Genomic DNA, 15,347 nt, shown 5'->3' on the forward strand with positions numbered 1-15,347 from the left:
GACTATGGAGGGTGAACATTTTCAAAAGCGCCTAAGTGACTTAGGATCCCTAAGTCTCATTTTTCAGAAGTGGGTTAGGCACTCGGGATCCCAAGTCTCACGGAAAGTTAATGGGACTTAAATGCCCAAGTCACTTCTGAAAACGGGACTTAAATTCTCAAGTAGAGCTTGTTGGGGATTTTTCAACTAAACATTTTTTGTTGAAAAATGCCAATTGGTCCAATCCAAAACTGTGTGCAGCAAGGGGCCAGTTTTGATGAATTTCCCATTTCAAATTAAAAAAAAAGTTTCAACATTTTTGAAACGTCCTATTTTGACATTTTCTAAATGAAAACAATTTCTGTTTGTCATGTCAGAATGACATCATTTAGGTACATTTTTAGTTGTGTGTTTTAAAGGGCATAGGTAAAAAGGAACATTTTAATTGACCTAAACTGACATTTTATGGATTTGAGATTTTTTTTCAAGATTTCAACTTTTTGTCTCAATTCAGGACAGGAAAATAGTTGGATAGCAATTCTTCCTGCCCAGGTCTACGTCTAATTCATTTAAATGCTTTTGAAAATGTTATCCAAAGCCCTTAACCAAGAGTTGTGGGTGTAAGAGAGGGCATCAAAGCCTATTAGCTTACTCACATTTGGTTAGAGCCTCAGCTGCTGTAAACCGGCATAGATGACATTACACCTGCTGAGAATCTGGCTTATTGTCAACCGAGAAACTTTTACATGAGCAGGGTGTGATGGCTGATATTATGCGGTTATGATGAAGGTATTATGAAGTTGCTGTATCATGAATGCTCCTCTGCATGTGTAGCTACCCTGAACAGGCATGGCTTGTGGCACATCTCTGCCAGATCAAGTCAATTATGAAGGATTATCAGCACATGAGTAAGTCTTACCTGGGGAGAACAAAAGAGTAACTGCATCTTAGGGGAAACTAGTTTTACTTAACCTCTCTGAGGAGAGGGGGAAAGAGGAGAGCAGCAATTTACCAGGAACAGAACAAAAGATGCTAGGTGACAAATTAGGTGTTAAATAAGGATTCACAGGGCGAAAGAAGTGAGATGTTCAGAGAAAGTTTGGGAAGGAAGAAGGAAGGGCATAGATCAACCAAGAACAGAGGAGGTGAGCTGTGGGAAGAGACTATAGGTTTTGGAACTCCAGGCAAGCTCTGCAGCAGAAGGACCTGGACGGCCCCAGAGGACACTGACCCCTGCCCAAAGAATGCCCTGCAGTAGTGAGGAAATGAAGGTGGGGAAATGTGTATAGAGTTGGGTTTTTTTATATAGATCATGTGATTAAGTAAAGAGCAACAGCATGGTAGAATTCTATGCAGAATGTCTGTGTGCGGTATATGTTACACCTACCATGTTCCCCCTTGAAGAGGAAAACCAGAAGGCTCATACCTTTGGTGGGATTCTCAGAGAGGGTCCATTCAAGCTAACAGGGAGTCTTGGTTCCAGGGCCTGGGCAGGGGAACATGAGATTTCAGCTCTCAGGAGGGAGTGTCAGACAAGGGATCTACACTCCAAAGGTGTGCCCAGGGACCCCAAGATTGGGACAATGCCTGTACAGACTCTGGAGGCTTCAGACATTCAGGGATCCAGAGGCTGGGGATACCACTTCCGCAATCTGGTGGGCTGCCTCCATGGGGATCCTGACCAGATCAGTAGCACAGTGGGAGCAGGATTTGGCACCCCCAGATGCTACTCTCCTAAATGCCTCTATGTTTCTTGTTACCTGTTTGGAGAGCCATAAAGAGATTGAACTTTTCCAGTTCCGGAGAATTGTCTGTTTGATTATTCTGCAGGGAAAGATGGCCTGATACATTTGCTGAATAAATGGTAAATCTGTGCTTTGAACCTCCCCTTAATTAGCATGTGAGCACTCCCATTAATTTCTGTGGAACTACTCACGTGCTTAAAGTTAAGCGTGTGCTTAACTATTTGTAATGGTGAGGCCTAAAAAAACAAGCAACCTATGAGGAAAAAGGGAATATGTAATAAACATTTATAATATATTTGCTATTTGGTTTTGGCTTGACTTGTAATTAAGGGTGAGATTTTCTAAGGCATAAAGGGTAGTTAGGATTCTGACTCCCATTTACTTTCCAAGGGAATTGGGCACCTATCTGCTCTTTGTCCTTTTAAAATCTCCTTCTTTACAAAAAAAAAAAAAAAAAAAAAAATCACTTCCTGCAACTGCTCCCAAAGCCAAACAATAATACATTGGCTGATTTATTGAAGGCATCCTGGTACCAGTGGAACTGCTTGTCTTCTTCGTAGTAGACATATACTCTGGTTTTGTAATGTAAGTTCACCTATCCATCGAACAGTGCTGTCATATGTAAGGAATGGCATGTTAATATGTTGCCATTGACAGCAACTTGTAAAAACTTTCCTGAATATAACTTTGTTTGCAGTGAACTCATTTTGCCTAATTTTGAATCTGCTCCAGCTCAGGGCCAGATTCTGATCTCATTTACACCTGTGTTAATCCAGAGTAACTCCTCTGAAGTCACTGGATATATACAGGTGGAACAAGAATCGGCTTTCTAAAGACTTGTAGGCTCATGTTTGTTAAAGAGAGATTTGGAATAAAGAAACCAGGAGAATGTGGAGAAGAAAGAATACGTATAATGAAAAAAATAGAGAAGTGATCCAAAATGTGCAGTCATACTTGATTTAAACGGGTTTGTGCTGGTGTGAATGATAGCAGAATTTGGGCCAGCTGATACATGTGATATATATGGCACCCACTTGTGCCAATGTAGTTATATATGGTAGAATATATATGGGAAGGAGTGCATGGGGGGGAGGGGTATGCTTGTTTTTGGCTAGAATCACCCTTGCATTAAATTGAATTACCTCTCAGGTGGGCAAAATGCTTTGGATTAACACGTAAATGAGATTCATCAACTCAGCCCAGAGATGTGAGCCCTGCAAATGCAAGAAATAGCTTGTGAGGGCAGCAAAAACCTCAGACTCCAGGAGCCCTTGTAAAATGTGGTGGTCTGTGTTTTCTTATCCTCCACCCTTCTCCCCACACCATGGGTCCCAAATTAATTCCTGAAAAAGTTTTACTGAGGCCGGATTGCTGAGTTAATTCATTTTAAAATATGACGTCTCTTTTATGGACATTGTGGTCTGGAAAGAATGTCATGAATGCAGAGCTGGCTATGGAGCTTGCTCATGAGGAATGAACAGTGAACATGAGCATAGGCGAGAGGACAGTATGCGTGGGAAACATGAGGAGTTGTGGAGAAGGTATGCATGGGGATGAGGGGACAAGAGTTAAAGATAAGTTTCATACCATGGCGTATCTATCCACAGAAATCATAACTGTGGAATGCCCTCTCCAAAGAGAGGAGGATAATCGAGAACATCACTGCTGTGATGCACAAAATAAGACCTATTTTTAAAATAATGTTCTAACAGTTACTCCATAATTCCTCAGATCTACTGCAGAAGATTATGAAGGGGATTTGAAAAACAACAACAACAACAACAAAAAGCAGTTTAAGTTACGTTGCAGAAAGAAGGAAGAAAAATGTTTCAATATGTCTGTCTGGGACTATAATTAGTTTCCTGATTTGAATATGTGCTCAGATATCATGGGGAGAGGAGGGTGGTACTTGTGATGCTGGCAGGCCAAATGCCAGCTCTTGGCCAGGCTACAGGCGTTAGCTAAGAACTGACAAACTCATAGCTGGAGGCCAAATCTATTCGCCTTTGTGTTAATTTTGCTCAAAATAGGTATCAGTCTGATAAGAATGTATTTAGTGTTCAGACTCTATGAAATGCTTGTAAATTGCTGCGTGCATTAATCTCACTTGTAATGTCCATATTCCCTGCTATAAGAAAATATGTATGTTTTGCTTTATAACTTTGAAAATGTTTGCTCTGAACTTGTGAAACCAGGCATTGGAATCTCTTCCCCCTCCTCGCTGGCATAGGTGCTGGAAGTAGGGGTGCGGGAGGTGCTGCCGTACCCCGTCTTGAAGTGGATTCCAGCATATACAGGGTTTACAGTTTGGTTCAATGGCTCTCAGCACTCCTGCTATAAAAATTATTCCAGCACCTCTGCTCTCCCACCCATCAAAATTAGATGAGCCATCAAGAAATATAGCAATACGAAAGATTGGTTAATGGCCCTATTGCACCTGGGAAATGCTACATGCAAGGAAATTCATCCTGTGGACTTGGAAGTTGAATGAAGGAAATAAAACAAAGCCACAGGAAAATTTTCCATCTCTCTCTGCTGTTCGAACTCTGACAGGGCCAGAGACTCTAAACTGAAACCAGAGATTTCAATGGGTCGGCCCTGAAGGACACTTTGAATTGACAGATCACAGAACTCTGTCACTGTTAGGATTTAGATGATAACTAATTTGTGTACATATGTTTGCTTGCTTTAACTTGTAAATAGCTCATTTATTTTTCCTAGTTAATAAACCTGTAGATAGTTTCTTACAGGATTGGCTACAGGGGTTGTAGCCTGGTGTAAGATCTGGGTATCAATTGATCTGGAGTAAGTGACTGGTCTCTTGGGAGTGGAAGCAACATGAATATTGTGCGATGCTTGGTGTAAGTGACAATTTACACTAAGTCCAGTTTGTCTGGGTGACAGCATAGACTGGAGAGCCTAAGGGGCTTGTCTGTGACTCCATGGTAAGACTGTTACAGTGATCCAGGAGTTCATGGTCATTTGGCTTGGTGAAATCTAATGATAGAACGCACTACCAGTTTGTGGTGTCTGCCCTGTTTTTGACAGTCTGCCCTGAGGTAGGTACTCAGTCATGAGCCACTCCAAACAGTGTGACAGTGTTAACACATTAGATAGTTCAGAAGATGAGTGGTGATAGAGTTGTCTGTTCCATTTTATTCTGATTGTGGACATGTGAGTAGTGTAAAATAAAAAAAAAAACCTCTTTATCCTCAGAAACAATGTTTTCCATCATGGTCTTCCATCCAAATGGTGACATTCTGCTGAAATATGATCAGAGGTTATGGTAGTACAAGTTTGATTGCAGACAGAAATCTTATCAATTTATAGCATCGGGCAAAATTTTCAAAAGTGCCTGTGTGACTCAGGAGTGACTTAGGCATTGAGAAGTTTAAATCCATTAACTTTAGTGAAAGGTAGGCTCCTAAGTCACTTAGACACTTTTGAAAATTTTCTCTAGGTAATAAACTGTGATTTATCTTATAGTTTAGGTGACTGCTGTCAGGATGGTTTGATGTGGTAGTAAAAGGCAATCAGCACCTAGTAGATCAATGAATATAATAAGGCCTTTCATCAAATAGAAGTGATGTATTTAGTTTTTGCCTTGTGTTAAACTTCATAGCTTCTTTGTTATTCATATACATTCAGGATGTGATAGGCGTATTGGGCACGGAATCTAGTCTAACTGTCACAGAAATTATGATATTTCTCTATTTTCCTTTGCATTTCTATAAGACTATCCATTGACTTTATCACTGCAGCAAGGCATATAGGTCCAGATCTTCAAAAACAGGAGCCTGACTTTAGGAAAATCTTTGCCATGTTCTGAAATAAAATGTACTTGCCCAGCAGACAGACCACCTATGTCTGTTATAAAGCTGAGTGAAACCACTGAGGCCTGAGCAGTCTCTGGGTACGTCTACACTGCAATTAAAAACCCACGGCTGGCTCATGCCTGCTGACTCAGGCTCCTAGGGCTTGGGCTAAGGGGCTATTTAATTGCAGTGTAGACATTTTGGGCTCTGGTTGGAGCCTGGGCTGTAGGACCCTGTGAGGTGGGAGGATCCCAGAGCTTGGGTTGCAGCACGAGCCCAAATGTCTATCCCACAGTTAAACAGCTCCTTAGCCTGAGCCCCACAAGCTCAAATCAGCTGGCACAGGCCAGCAATGGGTGTCTAATTGCAGTGTAGACAAACCTCTGAGCTCCCCACTGCCCCGACAAATGTTAGCAGGACCATAGGAGAGACTTGAAAGACTGGCAGAGCACAACTCAATCTGGAGGGGCAAATGGAGTTTCTAAGTCAGCTCTTCATGACAGCCTTACTGTATGGTGTTGAGGCTGAAAAGAATCACAGTGAGCTGCCATTAGCCAGGTTATGGTAAGCCCTGTGGAGGCACTACTGCCTGAAAGTAAAATCTACATTATAGGTGGAGGGCCTTAAATAACTGCAAACCATTGCAGTCAATTACATATGACAGAGCTCCTCAGTAATTGAGGGGAAGACATTAACTCCTGGTGGATTCTTTTCTTATTTTAAAAGTGAATCCATGGTTATCTGACTGATGCATAGGTTGTGAGGCCAGATAGTGTAGTCTGATCTACATAATACAGGGCATAGAATTCCATGCACTTACTTCTGTAGAGAGCCCAAATGATGGTATTTATTCCATATATCACTGCACAGACCATAGGCGCCGACTCCATGGATGCTCCAGGGCTGGAGCACCCACGGAAAAAAATTAGCGGGTGCTCAGCACCGACTGGCAGCCAAGTTGCCCACCCCTCCCCCCATGCCTCCCGCCCGCCAGCGGCCCTGCCAATCAACTTCTGAAAGGCAGCAAGAGTTGATGTAAGCCACACAGTGCCTACGCTGATACTGTGTCGACCTAACTACGTCAACTTAATTGCTACGCCTCTCATGGAGGTGGAGTTAAGTGGTGTAATGGGCAAGTTACATCAGTGGGAGCTACATCTGAGTGTAGACACTCACAGCATTAGATCGACATAAGCTGCCTTATGTCGATCTAACTCTGTAGTGTGGACCAGGGCTAAGCCATTGCAGGGGATGCTATAATTTGCTTTTGGCACAGGCCAGCAGCAAAACTATCATTCCCTCCTGCCTCCCAGAGCAAAGAGGAAGCAGGGAGGGAATTGTGTCTCAGAGGTGTGTTTTGGGGGCATGCTGCCTTCTGGAGCCACTTCTAGGGTGATGCACAATCTAGCCCCATGAAAAAAGAAATGGACGGGGGAAAGAAAAATCCCAAGGCAAATATAAATAGAGTGGGCCTAAGTCTACTGTTTTACACCTGGGCACCCCAGTTGAAGTCAATGGGGATGAAAAGGTGTCATTGAGAAGAATTTTGTCCACTACATATATAGTGTGCAAGACATGCATTTGTGCCAGCCTCAGATTTTGAGGGATTTCTCCCATCCCTGACACGAAGCACAGGCTTCCCTGAAACTCCCAGAGCAATCACCCTTGAAAAATACATAACTCCAAATTACAGGAAAAGGTTCTCAAATGAGTTGGTATTCCTAAAGCCTTGAACTCTATGATTTCCATCCAGCCCCATTTATATTTCTTTGGGTCAGTTTTTATTCTGCCTGCATTTAGGGAAAGACAGATGTAAAAATCCACTAAACGGCAGATGGTAATGGAAATCTATTCTCCAGAGAGATCAGGATAATGACTCTTTGCAAAGCAGGAGCAGAAGACCTCTGACCCCTGCAGCTCATCTTCTACCTCAAATGCAAAGGCCCTATATGACATGGAGTCAAAGGGGTGTTCTAATCTGGTCTAGGCCCCTTTGCTGCCTTCCTTGTTTCCTTGCCTTTCTCTGTCTTCCTGGAGCAACTTCCCTGACATCCTTTTTCTGTCTTCACCTCCTCTTTCATTCCTGCCCCCTCTCCCTAATAAATTACTGCAGTGGGATTAGGCATTGAATTGTTGTTTTCCCCCCCTTTATTTCAGCACACTGGGTTCTTCTTGTAAAACGTTCCAAATGAGCTTTATTGCAGGGTTTTCTGGTTATGCGCATTGAATTCTATATTTTAAAATAAAATTATAGACTTTATTTATTTTTAGTTAAAAATAAGCTTATAAAACTCCTCTGATATTTTTCTTCTAATATAATATGTACTGTCTGCTTTGTTTTACCGGAGTGCAAGCCTAGGAAGAATACTGCTCACTGAGCTACCTGGATGAAAATTACATGCATGAAAGTAAGAAACCACACTGAACACCAAATGTGCTTCTCTCTCAAGCTAGAAGCAAAGCTTCATTCGCGAACTCCAGCCTTTCCCTGGGTATGTCTTTGCCTAAAACCAAGAAAATAAAAAGAGAGGGAATGGTTGTAGCTCATGCATCTGTGAAGAATCACAGCAAAGAGTACTTGAACATATGTGTTATACAGAAAATGTTATACTGAAAGTATCAGTGAAACTAGAATGGACTGACGCTGGACCACAATGCTTTAAGCCTAAGGCATGCAACCAATAGAAGGAACAGGATGGGATTTTCAAAGGAGCTTAAGCCAGGGAATTGGGAACTAACTCCCACTGAAATTCAATGGGAATTTTTTTCATTTTGTGAGTAGGCTTCTTTGAAAATCCCCAGTCCTCACTAGGTATGTGTATTATGGTAGTACCCAAAGGCCCCAGCTGAAATCAGTACCCCATTGTGCGAGGTACTGCAGAACACCTAGTAAGAGATCATCTCTGTGCTGAAGATGGTTCAATCTAAATAGACAAGACAAAATTGTTATTCCCATTTTACAGGTGGGGAACTGAAGCACAGGGTACATCTACACAATGATAAAAAGCCCATGGCTGGCCCAGGTCAGCTGACTCAGGCTTGCAGTGCTCAGACTGTGGGCTCAAAAATTGCTGTGTGGTCATTTGGGCTCAGGCTGGAGCCTGAGCTCTGGGACCCTGTGAGGGTCCCAAAGCTTGGGCTCCAGCCTGAGTCCAAACATCTACATAGCAATTTCTCAGCCAGGAGCCCAAGCTCTGAGAGCCTGAGTCAGTAACCTGCGTAATGGTTGCTTATCCATATGTAGATGTACCCACAGAGAAACTGACTGGCCTAAGGTTACGCAGTCTGTGGCAGGCAGAGCTGGGTATTGAACCCCAGTGTCCTGAATCCCTGTTCAGTTGCCTTCCAAGATCATCCTTCCTTTCTGGAGGAAGAGATAACAGTCTTATATTTTGCATAACCCAAGAAGTGGAGGAGATATTTCTAAAAATATCTGCCTTTGCAAAGCAATAAAAATATTTGCAAAGCAATAAAAGCTCTGATTCAGAAGGGTTCCAGCACCACAAACTAGCCAGGATTTCTTGCAGTGACTGCAATCCCACAAAGTTAGGTAGGTTATAGTAAGAAACTGCAATAGATTAATGGATCCTGGAAAAGTTTGAGAAGCACTGATCTAGAGAGAGTGCAGTTGCACATGCCATCTTCATACTACTTTTTTTGTTATCTTTATTCACTAACTTCTAGCTTCAGACCTTGTTCTGTGAGTTGGTCTGCAGGGCAGAACCCTGTGTGTGGGCAGAGTGCCAGTGACTTAACTGGTGATCTGTGCATAGGGGAGTGTTCATGGGTGGGAGGAGCAACTTTCAAGATCAAGGCCTTAGATTGTAAGCTCATGAGGGTAATGACCTCAGACCAAAGTCATCTTACTCCACTGAAGCTAATGTAGTTACACCGGGGATTAATTTGGCCCCTGGTCCTCCAATTTTGATGCAAAGTGCAAATCCTATGGTGCTGTAGAAAAAAATAATAAAAATGGTAATGTAAAGATGGGGCAAAACCCCCCCCCTTTTTTTTTTTTTTTTTAAATTCCACCTTCACTAACTTTGGTGGTTATGCCGGGGGAGGGGGACCTAAAGGATTCTGGAACCAACTCACCTCTGATTCTGGTTTAGCAAACCTGGATTATACATTTTTTGCAAATTAAAAATACAACTTTCTTGGCCCAGTGTATGCTAGTTTGAATAATTGTACTGTTTTCCTTGATACTTAGGCTATTTACTCTTGCTGTCATTTCATTGCCATTTTTACTCCTGGTTTCCATTTTGCCTGGCCTAGGGGTTACAGAATTGGGAGTTTTGCCATTGACTTCAATGGGAGGAGGATCAGCGCTATAGTTTCTATTCTGATCTGTTTAGGTTCTTAGGGAAGGCTTTTCATAAAAAAACTACTGCCCTGGTGTTATTTTCTGTTTAGTCATGCTGGTTTTAGGCCCTCTATGAGGACCAACAGAACATAGCTCTCTTTAAACTGGACTACAGAGTAGAAGTATAAGCCACGCAGTCAGCTGTGGACGAAAGTTAATTTTTTAGCATTAGGGATCTTTAACAGAGGCATTTCAATTGCTCAATTAAGTAGGTATAATAAGGTGGAAAATGGACCTAAAATGTGCTAACTAATGCACCTGTAGTCAAGTCAGACATCTTCCAATCCCACTTCTTGAGGCACATTTAAATGGATGGGATTTGCCTTTTTGCTTGATTCTCTGCTCAGACTGCTGAGCGCTCCTTGGGAAGTTAAAGGAATGATTCTGTCCCCTCCTGTGGCCTTCTTATATTGCCCTGGCTGAAAGAAGGTGCCATAAAGGGTGCAGAATGGCCCTCTGGGAATACCTGTTGAGTAAAGGTATTCCTTTGCTGTTAAGGCTGGCAAAGAGTCCTATGCTACTCTCCTGCACAGTGAGAGGGAAGGGATGTTGCTGGAGCACACTGCTTCAGCTCTCGTAGGCTGCAGAGCGGCCCATCGGCAACCTTGCAAGGTCACTGTTATTTAGAGCAACTCTTGGGGAAAAAGCCTGAGTAAAGGGATTGTCTGGCTATAATAGGGTTGGCAGAGCCACACTTTGCCAACATCTGGCATAGCAGCATACTAGGAGTGTGTCCAAGAGTGGAAGGGGCAGTCTCAGAGTAAGATCGAAGTAGCTACATGTCACCAGAACACTGCACCCCTGGAGCTTTAAACTGCAGTAGGGTCTGGGTAGCACCCTGGCCTGGCCCCGAATTTGGAAGCTGCAAAGATGGTATAAGGCCATCTATGCCCTCCTGCTCCCTGGCCCACATCTCACCTCCTCTGAGGCACAGCACAGAAACTGACTGTCAACCTTAAAATGGACTTCCAAAATTTTTAAAAGTCATGAGGCAAACCACAGAGTATGGAATGGGTGGGGAGGATGAAATGTCACACCTGATCCTCAATAGTCCTGTCAAGTTGTACCACAAACATAAAGAAAACAATCTCTGTCTGAGAATTCCCTTAGGGGAACAGATGCTGTATGCCAGATTATGCTAAATGCTGACTGATACATTCTCTGTGGCAGGTTTTAATGTTGGACCAAATATTATTTTAGGTGAAATACAGAATTTTAAGGCATTTACAGTATGTTGCATGCTACCAAAAGGCAAGCAATGGCCAAAAGGCATATATTATTTTTTGCACTGCTTTTATCCCACAGTCTCACTAGTTCTCTTGAATTTCAGATCTGATGATCTCCACAAGCCTGCTCTAAGTGTGACCTGAAGGGACATTTGATTGGGGAAGGAACTGTTGTAAGAGCTCTTGCATAATCCCTGGTCTAAGCAAATTGTTTCCTGGTAATAGGCTCAGAAGCCTGAACTCCTCTGGAGATCATCTCTCCATCACTGCTGGCTGTACAGAGGCGTTAAACAAATGACATGGCATAAGAGATTTAAAAGATAAAAACCTACAGCATGAGATTTTTCTAAAGCAACAAACACTAGCCTAGCTCGGGTCCCACTGAACTTAACAGTAAAACATTTCAGTGGGTGCAGTTAGGCAAACACTGAATGCTTCTGAAAATTCTACCACAGACCACACCTTTCTTTAACTTTTCCAGGCTTATCAGCATCAGTATAATTTCAATTCAGCTCATCCCAGTTTGAAGGCAACCCACTAGACACCTGTCCCAATGCAAGTGCATTACAGTTTATTATCACCCCTCCCTAGAGCTATACAATATTCAATGCTTTGCTTCACAAGAGAAATGTGGATGAAGAACCAAAGAAAAGATTTGCATATGGGCTCACACCCACTGAGCTGCTGACCTCACTATCAGTAGTGGCAAATAGAATTACCATATGGAATCTGTGGTTTCCAGTACAATTGCCATGTAGTGGGTGTGACATAATACATCCCTGTATTCACACTCTATAGCCTCTTGTAATAATCTTTGTACTAGGTATACATTGTAAGGTATCATTTGAAAACTCATAATCTGCTGGTCAGTATTGTCCTGATAAACTATGTGGGGCAACATTGTATGTGAAGTTATATGAGTCCCTTGTATGATGTTATTAGCACATGTTCCAAACCCCACAGCCCTGCCAAGCTGAAGTCAGGAAACAGGTCTGGCCTAAACAAAGGAATGTGTGCTTGCCTTAATTTGCTTAATAAGCAGTAAACGGAGTCATCAAGCAGAAAGGGGAAACAAAAGAAGCTCAAACGGGTAGAACCCCCCCCCCCCCAGTGGGGAACATTCTTCCACACAGACTCTTTGTCTCCTGGTTCTCAGCTGGAAATGTTTTTCAAGGGGGGACTGAAACTATAAAAGGAGGAGCAGATACCCCAAAGCACCTCTCCCTCCTCATCACATTCTCAGCACCTGAGAAGACGAAAGGAAACAACCCTTGGATTTGGAGGGAGGCGTCCTGACCTGAAGAGTTTGGGCAGTAATCTTGCTGGAAGCATACGGTTAGAAATTTTGCTTGAATCTAACATAATTTGTTAAGTTAGGCACTTGTGTTTTTCTTTCTTTTTCTTGTAACCATTTCTGACTTTTATGCTTCATTACTTGTACTCACTTAAAACCTCTCTCTTTGTAGTTAATAAACTTGATTTACTGTTTTATCTAATCCACTGTGTTTAAGTTAAAGTGTCTGGTAACTTCATTTATCATGATAAGCTGGTGCATGTTATTCCCCTAAAGGAATAGTGAACTTAATATTTCTGGACTGTCTGCGAGAGGGCTGGACAGTGAAGGAGATACATTTCTGGGGAAAAGTCCGGGCCTGGGACTGTGTTGGGGTCACTCTGCAGTATAGCCAAGGCTGGTGAGAGCCAGGGTGTGACTGGCAGCTGCAGTTACACAAATGCATCTGGGAGTGACCTGTATACTGGTGGCTATTTGTGAGCAGTCCTGGTTGAAGGCTATAGCAGCAAGTCATTGCTAGGCACCCCAGGACACAGGGCAGGGATGACACAGCCCCCACTGGTCTGGATTGTACCCTGGTATGTCACCGTAGATGAAATCCTTCCCCCACTGAAGCCAATGATAAAATTCCCATTGAGCATGTATTGGCTTTGCTGTGGGTATCCCCGCATTTTAAGCAGCCCTGCTAGAACGGCATCTCTGAGGAAGTGACGTTCATTAGAATGAGAGCTTTGCCGGAGTACACAAATTGCTCATGCTCAATATAACTAACACGATCTCTTCACATTTCAAGTATGTGTGTAGGGTCAAATAAAACATTGATTTTTTTTTTTACCTTTATAACAATGATTCAGATGTTCTCTGAGAGGGTTACACAACTGTTTCTTGCTAAATAACTCTGCCCTTTGTAGGGAAAGGCCACGTTTTAAAGTAAGAGCCATACCGTGAAAGGTAACAGCGTAGGGCATGTGAAACAGACAATGCTCGAATAAAATGTATGGAGGGAAAAAGTGCTTGTGGACCTGAAATTCAATGATAAATTCCTGTTGAATTTCCATGACAATGGCTGTTCCATTTCAAGCAGTCTCCTAACACGTGGCTGCATGAAGTAGCTCCTTTGCCTGAAGTTAATTAAGTGCTCATTCATTGCTATATTTTCTGTTCATCAATAATGAAACTGCAGAACAATGAATGTTAATACCAGGACATTTTGCAGATACAGGTGAAAGCAACCTTTCTTTTGTAATATTAAACACCAAAAAAGACTATAGCGTTCCCTTTTTATCCCTCAGTGCCATAAAATTAACATCAAAGATTAGAAAATGCAATTCAGTCCTTCTGGCAAGTGGCTATTGAGAAATGAGTTGAATAGAACTCTGTTCTCATTACATAAATTATAATCTAACAAAGCCAAGCACGTTTTATTTAGTCTCGCCCTCCCATTTCGAGAACTACGATGGAAGGAAACCCTTTGCAAATCCAAAGAGAATGTCCATGCTGCAAATTTAGTCACAAGGCCAAATCCTGTTTGTCTTACTCATGTAAAAAAATTGCCAACAGTATGCGGCATGTGGCCCACTTTGTATGTGTGCTTTCATGATGATTCTAATTGAAGCTGTCAAAGTACAGGTCTAGGCTGGAAAGTGACTCTGTAAAAATGGCATTGCAGGGTTCCCGATTTAAAGTATGCTGTTAAAATATAAAGTTAATATTCCTAACTGCCAGCACTGCAAATTCAACCTGGGGTCTGAAAGAAAAGGTGGGATTTTCCATCCCATTCGTCATGAGCAGTAATAAAGATTCTGCAGGCCAAATTATGACTTTGGTGTCCGATTCAGACCCCTCTAAAGTCAATGAGGTCTTTCCAAATCCTTTGAGGATATGGGCCTCAGTGTCACCTGTGGAGTCCTGTTGCCTTCAGTGACTTTGCACATGTATAACTAACTGGAGTTTTGCCAACAGTGCTGTTGCTGATGGACAAGAAGGACTGGAAACTGACTCATCCTCTCCTAGCTGGTTTGGTTTTACTGTGCTAATAGGAGTAAAAGGGATTACAATTTATTTTAGATATTAAAGTCAGCTGATCTGACTCTACACTCACACAAGGAGCAGGTTTATTGACTCAGATTGTGCTATTTTTACAGTGACATTTAAGATGTCAAATGCATGTTAAATCCTCTTGAGAGGTTTGTAAATTCACCTATGCTGTTCCTATATCTACATTGTAATTAAAAACCCATGCCTGGCGCATGCCAGCTGACTTGAGCTTGTGGGGCTTGGACTAAGGGGCTGTTTAATTGTGGCAGGGTCCCAAAGCCCAGTCTGCAGCCTGAGCCCAAAGGTCTACACCATAATTAAACAGCTCCTTAGCCTGAGCCCTTTGAGCATGGGTCAGCTTCCACAGACCAGCCGTGGGTTTTTAATTGCAATGTAGACCAACCCTAAGTTGTTTGCACTTAGTTATCTATCCGGTGGCTCCGAGCTGAGAAAGATGCTGCCCAATAATTTCACTTACAGGCCTTTATTTCACATAAGAGATGAATAGTTCATCATTCTGACAATGTTCCATTTTAGTCACTTTTGGGAATTGTGACAGGGTCAGGCCAGATGGCTACAGGAGAGTGATAGAAGGTAGATATATTAGCCCCAGATTAAGCAGGTCCTTTTTCTCTGAGTAAAATAATGGGCTATTCCAGAACAATCAGGAAATTGCTGGAACCAATTAAGGCGGGCTAATTAGGACACATGGAGCCGATCAAGAAGCTACCAGAATCAATTAGGACAGGCAGGCTAATCAGGGCACCTGGTTTTAAAAAGGACCTCACTTCAGTTGGTGAGGCGTTGTGTGAGGAGCTCAGAGCAAGAGGTGTGCATGAAGCTGAGAGTGAGAAGGCGTACTACTGGAGGACTGAGAAGTACAAGCGT

The sequence above is a fragment of the Lepidochelys kempii genome, chromosome 2 (assembly GCF_965140285.1).
Source record: "Lepidochelys kempii isolate rLepKem1 chromosome 2, rLepKem1.hap1, whole genome shotgun sequence".
NCBI classification, from domain to species: Eukaryota; Metazoa; Chordata; order Testudines; family Cheloniidae; genus Lepidochelys; species Lepidochelys kempii.